Source organism: Enhydra lutris, unplaced genomic scaffold (assembly GCF_002288905.1).
Source record: "Enhydra lutris kenyoni isolate GAN:26980312 unplaced genomic scaffold, ASM228890v2 scaffoldscaffold102, whole genome shotgun sequence".
In the NCBI taxonomy this organism is placed as follows: domain Eukaryota; kingdom Metazoa; phylum Chordata; class Mammalia; order Carnivora; family Mustelidae; genus Enhydra; species Enhydra lutris.
This window is the reverse complement of record NW_019154186.1, coordinates 929,380-946,237: the sequence shown is the minus strand read 5'-3', so window position 1 is coordinate 946,237 and position 16,858 is coordinate 929,380. Positions and strand designations below refer to the sequence as shown.

Below are 16,858 nucleotides of genomic sequence, written 5' to 3'. Positions count from 1 at the left end.
TCTTTCCAGGATGCACCCCTGGAAACCAATAATCTTCCAAAACTGAATCAGGAAGAAATTGACAACCTGAATAGACCAATATCTAGTAACAAGATTGAAGCAGTGATCAAAACCTCCCAGAAAACAAGAGTCCCAGACTTGATGGATTCCCTGGGGAATTCTACCAAACATTCAAAGAAGAAATAATACCTATTCTCCTGAAGCTGTTTCAAAAAAATAGAAATAGAAGGAAAACTTCCAGACTCTTTCCATGAAGCCAGCATTACTTTGATCCCCAAGCCAGGCAAAGACCTCATCAAAAAGGAGAATTTCAGCCCAATATCCCTGATGGATACGGAAGCCAAGATTCTCAACAAGATCCTAGCTTATAGGATCCAACAGTACATTAAAATGATTATCCACCATGACCAGATGTGATTTCTCCCTGGGACGCAAAGGGGTTCGGGATGCAAGGGTGGTTCAACATTCACAAATCAATCAATGTGATAGAACAAATCATTAAGAGAAGAGAGAAGAACCACATGATCCGCCCAAGAGACACAATAAAAGCATTTGACAAGATAGAGCATCTGTTCCTGATTAAAACTCTTCAGAGTATAGGAATAGAGGGAACATTCCTCAACTTCATAAAATCCATCTATTAAAAACCCACAGAAAATTTCCTTCTCAATGGGGAAGTGCTAAGAGCTTTCCCATTAAGATCAGGAGCATGACAAAGATGCCCACTCTGACCACTGTTGTTCAGCAGAGTACTAGAAGCCCTAGCAACAGCATTCAGACAACCAAAAGAAATAAAAGGTATTCAAATTGACAACAAAGAACTCAAACTCTCTCTCTTCACAGATGACATGGTGCCTTATGTGGAAAACCCAAAATACTCCACACCCAAATTACTAGAACTCATGCAGCAATGCAGTAATGTGGCAGGATACAAAATCAATGCACAGAATTCAGTTGCTTTCTTATACAATTACAATGAAAATATAGAAAGGGAAATTAGAGAATTGATTCCATTTACAATAGCACCAAGAACCAAAAGATACCTTGGAGTAAACCTAACCAAAGTGGTAAAAGATCCATACTCCAGGGATTACAGAACACTTGTGAAAGAAATTGAAGACACAAAAAGATGGAAAAACATCCCATTCTCATGGATCAGAGGAATAAACATTGCTAAAATGTCTATGCTGCCCAGAGCAATCTATACTTTCAATGTCATCCAGATCAAAACCACCGGCATTTTTCAGAGAGCTGGAACAAACAATCTAAAAATTTGTATGGAGCCAGAAAAGACCTTGAGTCTCCAAGGAAATGCTGAAAAAGAAAAACAAAGCTGGCAGCATCACATTGCTTGATTTCACAGTTTATTATAAAGCTGTGATCACCAAGACAGCATGGTACTGTCACAGAAACAGACACAAAGACCAATGGAACAGAGTAGAGAGCTCAGATATGGACACTCAACTCTGTGGTCAAATAAGCTTCAACAAAGAAGGAAAAAATATCCAGTGGAAAAAAAAGACAGTCTCTTCAATGGATGGTGCCAGGAAAATTGGGCAGCTATATATAAAAGAATGAAACTCAACCATTCTCTTACATGATACACAAAGGTAAACTCAATGGATGAAAGACTTCAACATGAGACAGGAATCCATCAAAATCCTAGAGGAGGAAACCATCAAAATCCTAGAGGAGAACATAAGCAGTAACCTCTTTGCCATTGACCACAGCAACTTCTTTCAAGACATGTCTCCAAAGGCAAAGGAAACAAAATCGAAAGTGAACTTTTGGGGCGTCATCAAGATAAAACAGTTCTACACAGCAAAGGAAACAGTCAACAAAACAAAGAGGCGACCCATGGAATGGGAGAAGATATTCACAAATGAAAGTACAGACAAAAGGCTGATATCCAAGATCTATAAAGAACTTCTCAAATTCAATATCCAAAAAGCAGATAATCATGTCAAAATATGGGCAGATGACATGAACAGACACTTCTCCAAAGAAGTCATACAAATGGCTATCAGACACATGAAAAGATGATCATCATCATTAGCCATCAAGGAAATTCAAATCAAAACCACATTGAGATACCACCTTACCAGTTAGAATGGCAAAGAGTAACAATACAGGAAATAACACGTGTTGGAGAGGATGTGGAGAAAGGGGAACCCTCATACACTGTTGGTAGGAATGCAAGTTGGTGCAACCACTTTGGAAACCAGTGTGAAGTTTCCTCAAAAATTAAAAATAGAGCTAGCCTATGACCCTGCAACTTCACTACTGGGTATTTATCCCAAGTAGTGAAAAGAAGGGCCATCTGTACCCCAATGTTCATAGCAGCAACATACACAATAGCCAAACCGTACAAAGAGACAATATGCCCTTCAACAGACGAATGGATAAAGAAGATGTGATCCATATATACAATGGAATATTACTCAGCCATCAGAAAGGAGGAATACCCAACTTTTGCATCCACACAGATGGGACTGGAGGAGATTATGCTCAGTGAAATAAGTCAAGCAGAAAAAGTCAATCATCCTATGGTTTCACTTACCTCTGAAACATAAGGAATAACATGGAGGACATTAGGAGAAGGAAAGGAAAAGTGAAGGAGGGGAGTCGGAGGGGTAGATGAACCATGAGAGATTGTGGACTCAGAGAAACAAACTCAGGGTTTTAAAGGAGGGAGGAGGGGGATAGGTGAGGCTGGTGGTGGGTATTAAGAAGGTCAAGTATTGCATGGAGCACTGGGTGGTATACATAAACAATGAATGTTGGAACACTAGATCAAAAACTAATGATGTATGTTGACTAATATAACAATAAAAATTTTTTAAAAACCACTAGATTGACTTATATGTTAATTACAAGAGAGTTATTTTAGATTTAAAGGCACCTGTAGATTGAAAGTGAGGGTGTGGAAAACAATTTACCATGCAGATAGACATTAAAAGAAAGTCTGACTTTCCATATTTATGTCAGAGAAACAAGATTTTCAACCAAAGACTATAACAAAAGATCAAGAAGGGTACTACGTCATAATAAAGGCATCTATTGGACAAGAAGATCTAACAATTGTAAATATTTATACCCCTAACTTAAGAGCACCCAAATATGTAAAACAATGATAAACATACAGGATTTCATTGATAATAATACAATCACAGTAGGAGACTTCACACCACACTTACAGCAAATAGACATATCATCTAAGCAGAAAATCAATGAGGAAACAATATCTTTGAATGACATACTGGACCAGACAGACTTTAGAGATGTATTCAGAACATTTCATCCTAAAACAAAAGAATATATGTTCTTCTAGAGTGCACATGGAACATTGTCTATAACAGATCATGTACTGTATCACAAATGAGGACTCAATAAATACAAACAGACTAGGATCATGCCATGCATATTTTCTGACTTGAAGAATACCACAAGAAAAAAATTGGAAAAACCACAAATACATGGAGGTTAAAGAACATCCTAGCAAAAAAGGAATGGGTCAACCACGAAATTAAAGAAATAAATGAAATACATGGAAAAATGATAATGAAAATATGACATTGCAGAAACTTCGAGATGGAGTAAAAGCAGGCATAAGAAGGAAATAAATAGCAATAGAAACCTACGTCAGAAAGCAAGAAAAGTCTCAAATATATAACCTAGCCCTATACCTAAAGGAGCTAGAAAAAGAAAAAAAAAAAACAAATGAAGAATAAAGTGAAAAGGGGAAATAATAAAGATTAGAGCAGAAATAAAAGATAAAGAAACAAAAAACCCAGTAGAACATAACAAAGAAACTTAGAGCTGGTTCTTTGAAAGAATTAATAAAGTTGATAAGCCTGGCTTATCAAAAAGAAAAGACAAGGAACCCAAATAAATAAAATGATGACTGAAAGAGGAGGCATCATGACCAACACCACAAAAATAAAAACAATTATAAGAATATATCATGAAAATTAGTGCCAAAAAATTGGGCAATCTAGAAAAAATGGATAAATTCCTGAAACATACAAACTACCAAAACTGGAACAGAAAGAAATAGAAAATGTGATCAAACTGATAACAAGTAAAGAAATTGAATCAATAATCAAAAATCTGCAAACAAACAAAAGTCCAGCACCAGATGGCTACCCTGGGGAATTCTACCAAAGAGTTTAAGAATTAATAATTATTCTTCTCAAACTGTTCCAAAAAGTAGAAATGGGAAGAAAATTTCCAAACTCATTTGATGTCAAAAGACCCACCCATAGAAAAGAGAATTACAGACCAATATCCTTCAAAACAGGGATGCAAACATTCTTAACAAATTACTAACAAATTGAATCCAATAGTACATGAAAAAAATCATTCACTTCAATCAAGTGAGATTTATTCCTGTGCTACAAGAGTGGTTCAATATTTGGAAATCAATCAATTTGAAATACCACATTAATAAAAGAAAAGATAAAAAACCATATGATCCTCTCAATAGATGCAGGAAAAGCATTTGACAATGTACAGCAATCATTCTTGATAAAAACCCTCAACAAAGTAGGGATAGAGGGAATATACCTCAACATCATAAAGGCCATATACCAAAGACACACAGCTAATATAATTCTCAATGGGGAAGAACTCAGAGCTTTCTCTCTAGACAGGAACAAGATAGGGATGTCCACTCTCATCACTGTTATTTAACATACTGGTAGAAATCCTCATCTCAGCAATCAAACAAAAAGAAATAAAAGCAACCAAATCTGTAAGGAAGAATTCAATCTTTCAGTATGTCCAGATAACCTGAAATTCTATATAGAAAACCCAAAATATCACCCAAAAACTGCTAGAAGTGATACATGACCTCAGTAAAGTTGCAGGATACAAAATCAACATACAGAAATCTGTTGCATTACTATACACCATGAATGAAACAGCAGAAGGGGAACATAAGAAAACAGTCCCGTTCACAATTGCACCAAAAACAGTAAAATACCTAGGTATGAACCTGACCAAATAGATCAAATACCTATATTCAGAAAACTATAAAAACACTGATGAAAGAAATTGAAAGAGGCACAAAGAAATGGAAAGACATTCCATGCTCATAGCTTGGAAGAATAAATATTGTTAAAATGTCTATACTACCCAAAACAAGGTATACAGTTAATGCAGCCCTAAGAAAACACAAGCAGCATTTTTCACAGAAGTAGAACAATCAGTCTTAAAATTTATATGGAACCACAAAAGACTCTGAAGAGCCAAAGCAACCTAGAAGAAGAAAAGCAAACTTGGAGGTCTTGGAATTTCAGACATCAAGTCATGAAACTGTGGTGACCCAAACAATATGGTACTGACACAAAAATAGACACATAGATCAATATAACAAAATAGAAATAACAGATATGAACTCACAACAATATAGCCAGTTAATTTTCAACAAAGCAGGAAAAGAATAAAGAGTCTCATGAACAGTAGTATTGGGAAAACTGCACAGCAAGATGTGAAATAATGAAACCAGACCACTTTTTTACAAAAAACACAAAAATAAATTCAAAATGTATTAAAGACCTATCATTCCTGAAACCACTATAATCCTAGAGGATAACACAGGCAGTAACCTCTTTGACATTGGCCATAGCAACTTCTTTTTAGATACGTCTTCCTGAGGCAAGGGAAACAAAAGCTAAAATAAACTACTGGAACTTCACCAAAATAAAAAGTCTTTGCACAGTAAAGGAAATTATCAATAAAACTAAAAGGCAACCTATGGAATGGCAGAAGATATTTTCACATAACATATCTGATAGAGGGTTAATATCCAAAATATGTACAGAACTTATAAAACTCAACACCAAGTAAACAAATAATCCAATTTAAAAATGGGCAGAAAGCATGAATAGACATTTTTCCAAAGAAGACATACAGACAGCCAACAGACCTTGAAAAGATGCTCAACATCACTCATCATCAGGGAAATACAAATTCAAACTACAGTCAGATATCACCTCACATCTGTCAGAAAATCAACAACACAAGAAACAACAGGTGCTGACAAAGATATGGAAAAAGAGAACCCTCTTGCAGTGTTGGTGGGAATGTGAACTGGCACAGTCATTCAGGAAAACAGTTATGGAGGCTCCTCAGAAAGTTAAAAATAGAACTACCCTATGAGCCAGCAATTTCACTTCTAAGTATTTACCCAGAGATTACAAAAATACTGATTCAAAGGGATATATGCACCTTACTGTTTATAGCAGCATTATATATACAATATCCAAATTATGAAAAAAGCCCAAATGTCCACCAACTGATGAATGGAGAAAGAAGTGTGTGTGTGTGCATGTGTGTGTGTGTGTGTGTGTATGTGTGTGTGTGTAGTGTTTATGTGTGTTTGTATGTGTAGAAATTTTGCCATTTGCAATGACATAGATGGAATTAGAGAGTATTATGCTAAGTGAAATAAGTCAGAAAAACAAATACAATGTGATTTCATTCATATGTGGAATTTAAGAAACAAAGCAAACAAGCAAAGGGAAGAAAAATTAGAGAGAAAGAAAGTAACAAACAGATTCTTAATTATAGCAAACAATCTGATGTTTACTAGATAAGAGATGGGTGGGAGAATGACTTAAATAGGTGATGGGATTAAGGAGTACACTTGTAAGCACCAGGTGTTGTATGGAAGGGTCTTATCACTATATTATATACATGAAACCAATGTTACCTGTAGGTTAATAAACAGAAATTAAAAAAACAACTTGACAAACAAAGCAATATGGAAGCCACCCTTATGTCCATCAGTAGATGAATGGAGTAAGAAGAATTGTATATATATATATGATGGAATATTGGTAAGCCATGAAAAAAGAATGAAAACTTACCATTTATCACAACACAAATGGACCTAGAGGATATAAAACTAAGTAAAATAAGTCAATCAGAGACAAATGCCATATGGTTTCACTCATAAGTGTCAAGAATCAAAACAAATGTACAAACAAGTAAAAACAAGTAAAAACAAACAACAAAACCCAGACTTTTATTTATTTATTTTTAATTTTATTTACTTATTCGACAGACAGAGATCACAAGTAGGCAGAGAGGCAGGCAGAGAGAGAGGAGGGGAAGCAGGCTCCCCGCTGAAGAGAGAGTCCCACATGGGGCTCAATCCCAGGACCCTGGGATCATGACCTGAGCTGAAGGAGAGGCTTTAACCCACTGAGCCACCCAGGTGCCCCAAAACCCAGACTTTTAAATATAGAGAACAAACTGGTGGTTGCCAGAAGGGAGGTAGGAGAGGATGGGTTAAGTAGATAAAAGAGGATTAAGACTTTACTTATCTTGATGAGCACTAAGAAATATAGAATTATTGAATCATTATGTTGTATACTTGAAACTAATGTGACATTGTATGTTAATTATACTGCAATTTTTAAAAGTACATGTTAAAATTTGGCATCCATACATTTTGGTCCCTACAGAGAAGAAATTAGAAAATTTTAGTCTCACACTTTTCCAAGACAGCTCTTCACTATTCCTTCCATTTCATATCTCGGTTAAGGAAGAGCTTTATTCCATTGTATAGCCCTTTACTATAAGTTTTGTTACTGTTGCTGGATGATTAAAAGGAAAGAATAATACTGACAAATTAACAACTGTTATATGTCAAGCATTATGCTAGGGTTTAGATCAACTTCATTTAATACTCTGAATAATTCCATAGCTATTATCCTTATTTTAAGATGAGAAATTAAGCCTTAGAAAGGCTTATTTGCTGAAGGCCAGCCAGCAGGTCCAGACTGTAGCCCTCATCTGTCTGACTCTAAATCCACTCTATAGTATGCATATATTTCTCAATCTAGTTTAAGACAAATGACTTTTCCTTCCTTAATTTCTATAAATAGAAGAGCACCTCCTCAGAGTTGAAGAAATAAACTCAACCGTAACAGAACAAAATAAGCAAGAGACCAAAGGGATAATTGTTCATAGAAATTTCATTTGGGGCTTGAAACATTTTGTATCTCCATGATTTACCAAACTTGGATAAAGGCAATTCAGACAAAGGGAGATAGGACTTCACTCTAGAAGTAATTTTTAAGTTACATGAAAGATACCAAATAAGTGGCCTATAAATTCACAACTATGAGCTTAGCACAAATAAAAAGAAAGGGGAAATGATTAAAAAGCAAAGGCTATGCTAGAAGAAAACTAAGGAAAAGTAGAACCAGTTCAGAGGGAATCAGTGAAGTCTATGGAGGAAAGGAGCCCTTAGCCAGGTCTCAGATTGGGTGGGACCCAGACAAGAAGATATATGACAGACACATTCCAGACTAAATCATGGAGGTGGAAATGAAGCTGTCTTGGGATCAGAGAAGAGATAGGCCTGTCTGTTAAAAATGAGGTGATAATGGGAACAGTGGAAATAAATAACAGTAAGTTTCATAGGGCTTTTTAAGTGCCAGGCACACTTCTAAGTGCTTTATATTAACTCACTTCGTTCTAGCAAAAATCCTGAAGCTTAGGCACAGTTAAACAATCTGCCCAAAATCACACAAATCACACAACAGGTAGGGACACAACTGAGATTTAGAACCTATAAAGCATGATCCCAAAGTTTACTAACCACTACAATGAAATACTACAATGATACATTAGAAGATACATAGAAAATACATTAGAAGAAATATATATTTAAGTGAAGAGGTATAGGTAGTCATTTTTTATGTAGTCGAAAATTGAGCTTTACAATGTAAGTTATGAAGAAGCAAATATATAGGAAATACAAGTAATATTAAGCAAAGCCCATAACTGGTCAATATATATATATATATATATATATATATATATATATATAAAATTATGGGCAACGTGATTTACTATAAGCTATAAATAATTTCAAATACATTTTAAAAGAATTAACAGTATTTACAGCACACTTTAAGTATATCTATTGAATTTATGTTTTTAATTTATAATCTGTTCACACAGATTAAGTGGAAAGTGTTCATAAATTTAAAAGATTTTTAATTAGCCTCTTTTATCCTAATCTGCATATTACATAAGGTTCAAAATACTATTCTCAAACAGAAGTCATAACTATTTACACACACAGCTACATCTATACACACTACATATTTAAGAGCAAAAGGGGGTTGCTCTATCTCCATCGACTCTTTATTTTAGCTATTTTGAAGGTAATAATATGTAGAATGTCATATACAATATTAATGTTTCAACAATATGGGCTAAGAAATGTGATTTACAGTTAACCATTGTTCAACCTGGCATACTAAAATATATGGTATTATCTGAAATATGTTTAAGAATGATGCTTAAAGTTTAAGACATAAATTTTCAAACCACATATATTCTCTCTATCATATATGACAAAGTGCAGACATTGTAATATAACAGTAGTATTTTTATAATTAAAGATAAATGTCTTTCTTCTTTAAGTACATTGATTTTTCTATTAAACAATGAACACTTATTAGAGAAATGTGAATAATGTGCATAAAATTATGATTTAAACCTTCCCCCACTTCTTACTAAAGATAGCAGCCAAAAACTGGAAAAAGTCAGGGTGCCTTTGAGGATATTTAATTAAAATCTAATCCCACATTCTTAAAAGCTCACATAAATTAAGCTGTCATTCAAGAGATTTATGCATTCACATTTGCATATAACATACGATCCATCAATTACTCATGTTTGAAAGCAATGCCTTTCCCAGGGTGCTGAACTGCCAACAGTGCCAATAGGCACCAGCAACCCTCAAAACCATACCAACTGGTACCATGGAGAAAGCCATGTCCATATGGCCTTTCGTTTGCACATTCACAGAGTTCCAAGCGTGCTTAGAAAACAATGACTACAGTTTGATGGATTCCACTGAGATAAATTTGTTTGAGAGAGACAATCATTTTACTTAATTTTGGTGCAACTGCATAGTGGCAGCAATTCAACGGCCCTTCTTGTATTCATGGCAGGTTTTAAAATTATGTTAAAGATAAAGAATGATTCCTGAGCTTCAGCACTGTCAGACAAAGCAGTTAAGTTCAAAATATTCTCCTGAAGTTAACAGAAGGTAACCATTTATTTAGCATGGCATATTTGAATAAAGTAAAAAAAAAGTAAAAGATATATACCTGTGTGTGTATACATACATAATACATGTATACACGTGTACATTAGGAGAGGGGAGGTGAAAATACCAAAGTGCAGTGGTTCATTCAGAACACTTAGAAAGATTTAAGATATGGCAAAAATAAAATGCCCATAACTTTTCCAAACTGCAGTTTTTCCTAAATACTATTTTTGGGAAGAAAATGGCAAGTCTTTATTTCATAGTATCATATCTACAAACAAATATATGCAAAGACACATTTTCTCCATGAGCTATAAGCTGTTACAAAATACCTTTAACTTTTTATACATACTGAGAAGAGAGGTCACTCCAGTTGTTCCAAAGGGAAAGTGGTATGCTTATAACACACCACATATAAGAGAAAGAAGGAAGCAATCTAAATGACATAACAGGGTAAAGTATTTCTAGCACAGATCAACAACTAGCACAATATATTGCATGAGTATATGTCTTAATGTTTAATGTATTTGTTTTAGAATTCCAAACTGGCTGTAAAATGTGACCCTTGAGCCCAGGGATGTATCTCCTTTCATACATAATCACTCCCCCTCCCTTTCTAAAATTTGCCACCAATCTCCTTATCAGTTGGATGTCCAGAAAACTCCCAAAACCAATAGCAACTGGAAAATTTAAATGATCTTCTCACATTTATTTTATATAAGTTGTAGGCCTGTGTATTAGTGAGAATGTATACCGCAGTAATAGTCAGCAAATGATTTGCAGAAATTCAAGTCCATAAAGATGTTTTCAGTGCCCACTATTACAAGGATTTGTGTTAGATGTTGTGAGAAATATAAGGTACATTATACATGATTGGAGCTCAAGGTCTAATAAGAAAGATATACACATATGCTAAGGACTAAAATATTGACATAATGCATTTGGAGCACAAAAGAGAACTATTCAACCTGAGATCAAAGAAGGTGTCATTTGATCTGATCTTTAAGGATGAGAAGAATAAATATGAAGACAGTTTTATAAATATACATGCCTTGTAGAGGGACCATGCAAATAATTCTCTATATCATTCCAATTTCAATATGTGTGCTGCTGGAAGAAACACAAAATCAAAACTAACTTGAGGATCTCCTAATGTTCCTAGCAGAAAAAAAGACCGATAAGTATATGTGAGATAAACATCATACTTGTAGTTATCTACTGTTTTCCATGGTATACAGATAGTTTAGTATAAACTGCTTGTATGTATATAACATTGACCATTAACCAATCTTGAAGTCTATTGGGTATTAGTTTTTTGCTGGACATTAGTTTGAATATTAAGATGGCAGTAACAGTGGTTTTAGTCTATAGGAAAATAGTATTTGCTTTCTATTTCAACTTGAAAATCCTGCTTTCCTCCTAACAGATAATACTAATAGGTGTATATTACTTTTTTTTTAAGGGAAAACACTAAGTAGCTTTATTTTAATCATTTTTTTAATTTATTTTCAGCATAACAGTATATTACTTTTGTCATATAAATTTAATGCAAAACTTTAGGCAGAATTTTTACTATCTGGAATGGGAATACATAGTACTATAGAACAAAATATTAAATGTGTATGTGTAATGATACTCTCCTGGCTATAATTTAACCCCGAGGGAAAATATTTGAACTTGGTTCTGCACAAAAGAATCTCTCACAGGTTATCAGTTTCAATTAACAGTGTTAGCAAAACAATTGATACTCAATGTGTCCAGTGTTCCAGCATTCAGTACTAAGTTCTTTAAGTCTTCTTCAAATCTTCCACTTCTAAATCCTATTAAACCTAGATGAGTTTTAATTATGATTGAGAAGCTAACTGTAGTTGCATTATAGTCAGAAAAAAATGTATACAGATTTTCAGAATAATTATTCATTATAATAAACTGATTCAATAATATCTAAAGTATTTTATTTTTTAAAAATTTTAAGATTTTTATTTATTTATTTATTTGACAGAGAGATCACAAGTAGGCAGAGAGGCAAGGGGGCGGGGCAAGCTCGCTGCTGAGCAGAGAGCCCGATCCAGGACTCAATCCTAAGACCCTGAGATCATGACCTGAGCCGAAGGCAGAGGCTTAACCCACTGAGCCACCCAGGTGTCCCTAAAGTACTTTATTTTAAATAATGCAGTGTAATAGGGACACATACAACATAAGGATACTATACCTGAACAGCTAGTGCCCATTTACCACTATAATGTTTTTTGCCTTACACAGCACAGGTCTTAAATCATAACTCCTATTTACAACTAAAAATTGTCTTATATTAGCTTTCCCTAAGTGAAGAATAATGTATTATACCAGCCAAATGTCCTTCCTAAAAAAAAAAAAAAAAAAAGACATTTCCCTTTTCTTTCAGGAAAAGAAAATGTTAAATGCTATACCCTCAATAACTTTTTTTGTTGTATTTTATTTTTCAGAGGCACACAACCCTAATATTGAATTAGGTTTTATTGAATCATTATAGAACAGACTGTCATTTCTTATGCTTACTGTGGTAAATTCCTAATTTCTTAAAGAAAGGAAAACGTTTCCTTGTTGAAAAACCATAGCAGAATTCAAACCAAAGAGAATACAAGTTCTGTTAATAATAAAACTTCCATAATTCAAGTAACAAGACTGACATTTTACCAGATATAGATCAATCCATTCTAAGTTATCATTATTCTAAACATTAATTAAAACCATCAAAATCCTAGAGAACACAGGCAGTAACCTCTTTGACATCAGCTGTAGCAACTGTTACCGGGTATGTCTTTGGAAGCAAAGGAAACAAAAGCAAAAATAAACTACTGGACTTCATCAAGAAAAAAAGCTGCACGACAAAGAAACCAATCAACAAAACTAAAAGTCAACATTTTGAATGGGATAAGATATTTGCAAATGACATGTCTGATAAAAGGTTATTATCCAAAATACATAAAGAATTTATAAAACTCAATACCCAAAAAACAAATAATCCAGTTAATTGGACAGAAGACATAAATAGACATTTTTCCCAAGAAAGCATTCCGATGGCCAACATGAAGGAACATGAAAGAAGGTCAATATCACTCATCATCAGGGAAATACAAATGAAAACTACAATGAGCTATTACTGCACACTTGTCATAATGGCCAAAATTAACAAGGAGACAGCAGATGTTGGTGAGGATGTGGAGAAAGGGGAACCCTTTTGTACTCTTGGTGGGAATATAAACTGGAGTAGCCACTCCAGAAAAACAGTATGGAGGCTACTCAAAAAGTTAAAACCAGAACAACACTATGACCCAACAATTGCATGTCTAGGTATTTACCCAAAAGATAGAAAATACTGAATCAAAGGAACAAATGCATTCCAATGTTTATAGCAGCATTATCAACAATAGCCAAATTATGGAAAGAGTCGAAATGTCAACCAATTGAATGGTTAAAGAATCTGTGGTGTGTATGTGTGTGTGTGTGTTTCCTCAGCCACAAAGAATGAAAACTTTCCATTTGCAATGATGTGGATGGAGCTAGATAGTATTACGCTAAGTGAAATAAGTCATTCAGAGAAAGACAAATACTGTATGATTTCACTCCTATGTTGAATTTAAGAAACAAAACAGATGAACATAGGGGGAAAAAGAGAGGAAAACCATAAAAGAGACTCTTAAATATAGCAAACAAACTGAGGGTTGCTGGAGGGGAGGTGGGTGGGAGGATGGGTTAACTGGGTAATGGATATTAAAGAGGCCACTTGTAATAAGCACTGAGTGTTGTATGTAAGTGATGAATCACTAGATTCCACACCTGAAACTAATGTCACACTCTGTGTTAGCTAATCAGAATTTAAATAAAAACTTTTTAAAAGGTAACTAGTAGAATACTGTTACACTGAGAAAATAAAAAATTTTTAAAAAAAGGTAACTAGTGAATTAAAAGCTATTGTAAGTCAGAAATAAAAAGGAAAAAAATTCTCTCACTCATTATAAATAAATTATATTAAGGTGGAAAAGCTCACAATGTTTTCACCATTCTGAGTTTATTTCTAAATATTTTATTTATTTATTTGAGAGAGAGTGACAGAGATAGTGAAAGAGAGCACAAGCCAGGAGGATAAGGAGAAGCAGGCTCTGGCTGAATAGGGAGCCTAACTGTAGGCTGGGACCTGACCTGGATCATGACCTAGGACCTAGGACCCTGGAATCATGACCTGAGCTGAAGGCAGACACTTAACCAACTAAGCCATCCAAGTGCCCCTATTTTTTAACATATCTTATGGATAGAGATAGTGTAAAATATTTTATGCTAAGAATGTATGAACTGAATAAGATAACTAATCAGTTTAGAGACTATTTTAGTTTTGTTCCAGTTCAATAGTTATAGAAAAAAATCTATAAATTCAATTCCATTTCTAACCACATCATTGGATTAAAAAAAAACTAGCTCATCTTGTGGTTTAGTAAAATAATAATGATAATAATATGGAGGATTGGATCCTACAAATTACTGAGGCTTACTGAGTTTTTACATAATCAGTTGGCTTACGTCAAACCCTTGTTTTAGATAAAAACAAGGGGTTAAACTAATGACTAAATTACAGCACTGTGCAAAAATATCTTTTTCTCATATATAATATGCATTTTAAGCAAAACATTTTTCCACACTGTATTTTCATTTTATTTCCTCTCTATATTTTATATCTAACAAAAGTGCCTTAAAATTAACTTATGCAATAAATATGCTGTATAATATTTGTCTTCCAGAATATGATGAACTTATATGACATATCACTAGCTGTACAACTTCAGTGTTGGAAAAGACATCACCTAATAAGAAAGATAAATGCTCTATTTATGGTGAAACTCTATTATATGTTGTTTAGGCAAGAAGATAATTGAAAATGACAAGAAGCATGTCAATCAAAATATAGAGATATTAAAAGTGCTCAGATACATCTATTGATAGTCCACACTGTGCTAAAAGAAGCACAATAAGCAAAGTGTTTTTCTAAATTACAACTTTAAGGAATGTCATAATTCTTTCCCCAGGCACAACTAAATGTGAAGCTTTTTACCACTTGTTTGGCAACAGTCTCACCATAAGCACCCATTAATTTTACCGTCCACAACTCTGTTTCAATCAAAATAAGATTAAGAGTGTTACAGCAGAATATCTATTAAATCTCTAACTTACAGAGAGCATCTGTCAGACTAGAAAGAGTCAGAAATTAGGTAGGAAACTGATATTGTTAAATTTCCATTGTCAAAATTGGAGGGTATGGCAGTAAAAATCTCAATTCATTTATTTTATATGGCATATGTTTATTGAATTTTTAATATTTGCTGTTGATTAGCACTCAGTATAGATATAGTAGAATTTGGAAACTGTATACACACACACATGCACACACAGGTAATATGTATATATACACACTTCCACATCAGCAGAGCCTAGTAGAATGCATGGCACATGGTAAGCAAATGAACATAGAGGAAGGGAAGGAAAAATAAAATGGGATAAAAATAGAAAGAGAGACAAACCATAAAAGACTCTTAATTATAGAGAACAAACTGAGGGTTGCTGCAGAGGAGGTATGTAGGAGATAGGGTAATTGGATGATGAGAAGTAAGGAGGGCACTTGATGTAATGAGCACTGGATGTTATATGTAACTGATGAGTCACTAAATTCTACCCTGAAATTAATAATACATGACATGTTAACTAACTTGAACTTACTAAAACCAAAAAGTATGGGATAAAGACAATTGTCAGATGGTATGCCAAGAAATAATAACAAAAAAAGAACAAGATGAATAAAATGGGGAATATTTTATAAAATCTCAAATATAGTCAAATAAAGAGGAGAGCACCCTAAATTATATTTAAGTATATAGAACATTACTGTAGTCAGCAATACTCCAACACCAAAATTTAAATTAGTGGCTTTGTTAATTTCCTAATATTTTGCCTATATTCTATTCTATTTCATTATGTAAGCACTGATGAACTTGACCCATAACCTTTCAACAGTTACTGTACATTTTTAGATTGAAGATACTGTCCAAATAAGAATGCAGTAACTGAGAGTTGCTCTGGTAATTCTTTTACATTTTTCTTTTTTTTTCTTTGAACATAATTTACATACAATGTTACATTCATTTCAGGGGTACAACTTAGTGATCTGACAAGTTTATACATTATACTATTTAACACAAATGTAGCTACCATCTGTCCTGTTACATTGCTATTACACTATCGACTGTATTTCTTATGCTGTGTTTTTATTCCTGTTACTTTTTCATTCCATAACTGAAAGGCTGTATCTCCCTTGCCCCAACATCTACCCCCTTCCTGTCTTAAAACCATTAGTTTCTTCTCTGTACTTACAGGTCTGATTCTGCTTTTCTTTTCTTCATTTTTTTTTTTTTTTAGATTTCACATATGAGTGCAATCATGGTTTTTGTACTTCTCAGTCTGACTTATTTCACTTAGCATAACACCTTAGATCCATCTATGTTGTTCCAATGGCACAATTTCATCTTCTCTATGGTTACATAATATTCTATTGTGTATATATTACACATTTTCTTTATCCATTCATATATTTGTTTTTTTTAAGATTTTATTTATTTATTTGTCAGAGAGAGAGAGGGAGAGAGAGCAAGCACAGGCAGACAGAATGGCAGGCAGAGGGAGAAGCAGGCTCCCTGATGAGCAAGGAGCCCGATGTGGGACTCGATCCCAGGACGCTGGGATCATGACCTGAGT

General features: G+C 34.0%; 1 protein-coding gene across 1 annotated transcript in view; it reads right to left on the bottom strand.

Annotated features, from left to right (window-relative positions):
• LOC111139361 (dachshund family transcription factor 2) overlaps positions 1 to 16,858 on the bottom strand; it is a gene marked incomplete at its 3' end in the record, with an annotated part of 862,916 nt that overhangs the window by 502,243 nt on the left and 343,815 nt on the right. The window lies entirely within an intron of this gene.